This window comes from Capsicum annuum, chromosome 12 (genome assembly GCF_002878395.1).
Source record: "Capsicum annuum cultivar UCD-10X-F1 chromosome 12, UCD10Xv1.1, whole genome shotgun sequence".
NCBI lineage: Eukaryota > Viridiplantae > Streptophyta > Magnoliopsida > Solanales > Solanaceae > Capsicum > Capsicum annuum.
Genome location: NC_061122.1, coordinates 216,570,749 through 216,573,583, shown reverse-complemented (window position 1 = coordinate 216,573,583; position 2,835 = coordinate 216,570,749). Strand labels below are relative to the sequence as shown.

At 22.9% G+C, this 2,835-nt stretch overlaps 1 non-coding gene across 1 annotated transcript; it reads right to left on the bottom strand.

Annotated features, from left to right (window-relative positions):
• Positions 1 to 503: 503 nt before the first annotated feature.
• On the bottom strand, positions 504 to 575 carry TRNAP-UGG. The gene has a single exon. It is a non-coding gene; the product is annotated as a tRNA-Pro (tRNA).
• Between the last annotated feature and the right edge of the window lie 2,260 nt (positions 576 to 2,835).

Sequence of the window (2,835 nt, the reverse complement as noted above, 5' to 3'; positions counted from 1 at the left end):
AGTTTTATGGTCTCATTGAAAATCAAAGAACCCAACTATCTTCATGGTTTCATAGATGCTTTTTTCATCTTATACCAATTTTTATACATTTCTTATATAATTATATCAATTTTACGTCGAATTTAATGAATATCGGAGCACCATAATTTTTAACCTAGGTCTGCCTCTAATTACCTTCAACTACCTAACCAAACAAATAGTGTTGAAGGGTGGTCATAGTCTCTTCGTTTTAATTTGCATATCTTACTTCCTTTTACTTTTGTTTCAATGTCTTTTTTTTGATAAATTTTTCTTTGTAACTTTAAGACCATAACATTAAAGCAATATTTTGATATATTCAAAATTCTCCTACTTTCTTAAATTTTATGTCAAATCAAAATCAGAAAAATAAATTAAAACTTTTGTATCAATACAATGTTAATTTCCCAACCTTTTAAATATGCATAAAAAAAAATTGTTGGGGAAAATATTCAAATTGCAAAAAGATGAGAAAAATATTTGAAGGGGCATTCCGAGAATCAAACTCGGGACCTCTCGCACCCAAAGCGAGAATCATACCACTAGACCAAATGCCCACATGTCTATTTAAACCTACTTTAACGTTTATTATTATAATATAATAAAGTTCTTTTGGCTACTTTAAATCCTGGTGATATTATTGAAGAATGTCTTTATCAAAATATTTTTATTCCTCACTTTGATCAATTAGAAATAATTTTTCTGTAAACTTTAGAAAATCTATTTACAAAGCAAAACTATTCATACTCACCGCTTTCCTTAGTTATATACTATTACTAGTATAGGTATCCGTGCGATGCGCAGGATATTTTTTTTATAAAAGTATCATTAAAAAAATATCTTATTTATTTAAAATAATAAGATTATTTTTTTAAAAAAAATAAAGTATTTTATCTTCTATATTTAATGCTATGGGTCGGAGTAGATTAGGCATCCTTCATCTTTGATTCATGATGTACCAAATTACAATTTGAATAATATATGAGTTGCTTTTCTTTTATCATTAAAAAAATTAAGATGTTTTAAATTAGTTAGGAAATATTAAAAAAACTATTTAATAGTGGAAGTATAATTAATCATTAATATAGAGTAAAAATTACAATTATTTTAGATGTTTTGATATGAAAAGAATGAAATTCGTATTTTATTAAATTTTGTTGATGATTATAAATAATAACAAATGTAAAATATTAAATAATTATTATATTGTATATTTACAACCAATTAAGATATGTGATTATATTTTTTAGCTTTCATTTCAAATTTTACTTTTTCTTGTCTGTTAATTCCAAACAACAATTACACTAAAGTACATGATTGTGTCTAATTCCAAAACTTCTTATTGCAAAGTTTAAAATTTTTCTTTCAATTAAAAATTAATTAACTACATACAATTTATTATATTACTCATAAAAAATATTTTAAAAAATTTCCTACCCCTACCCCCACTCACCACAATCCCCGTTCTCTCCTTTCCAACCACAATATTCATCATCGTATTCCAACTCATTCTATTATTTTGTATAATATAGATATACAAATGTTTTAGAAAAATATTTTTTACTCATTATCCAAGTATATTTGCGGAAAACATAAATATATCATTTTTTTACAAATAGCGCTAAAACTATTAGAAAGCTAAGTTAAGCATGAACAACATATCTTAATAATTATATGAAAAAATACGATGGACATTATTTATAATTTTTTTATCCATGATAGAAATTCTCTGAGACCAAAAACATATATATTAATATATAAGCGTATTGAAAATTCTAATAATAAATTTAATTTTTATTTCTTAGTGTGGAATTAATGACGGTCCATATCAATCGTTAACTTTGAATAGGATATTATCGACTTACTTGATGTATAGATCAGAAGATTGAAAATAAAGTTTTGACAGAGATTGAACAACTTCACAGAGATTGAACAACTTCAATTTGTAATTCATTGGGAGCTAGTAATTAGTAATTTGCACAAACTATTATAAATAAAATAAATTAATTACATTCAATGTATGCAACAAAATAATACTAAGATACATAAAAAGAATGACTAATCAATATCTTTGCGAATAAAATGATCATAGAATATTCTCTCATATAAATAAAATTTAAATTTGAAAATGATAAATAACTAAAAGAGAAGAATAAAGTGTACACTAATATGTGTCTCACTCAAGGTGTATATATATAAGAGGTCACAAAGTTGGATATATATGCAAACTAAAATTCAAATTCAAAATTGAATGTGATATGAATTTGTTAGAAAAATAAGATTTTAAAATATCATGATTATCATTTCAAAGTTGAATATACATGCAAACTAAAATTCAAATTCAAAATTGAATATGATATGAATTTGTTATAAAGATAAGATTTAAAAATATCATGATTATCTTAAGTTTAAATTCAAGATTCTAATATACTCTACTATTATTATTTAAATTCAGAATTGTAATTCTTTATCATTCAATTTTTTTGGTCTGATTAAAATAATAGTTCTTTTCATATTAATGATTTTATTCATTTTGTGCAGCAAGAAATCGTGTACCATGCATTATTAATTAATAAATCTAATATTTTTTATAAAAAAATCTAAGTTTTTTTTGAAAATTCGAAGTTTATTGTTGAGAAGATATTTTATTTCCAATTCAAATTCAAAAATAATAAAATAACTAATATTTTATCGAATTGGTCAAACAATAATCAGAGTTCGATAAAATTGTTACTACAACTATTACGTACTACTACTATTACTATTACTTTTTTTGAATTATTATTATTATTATTATTATTATTATTATTATTATAT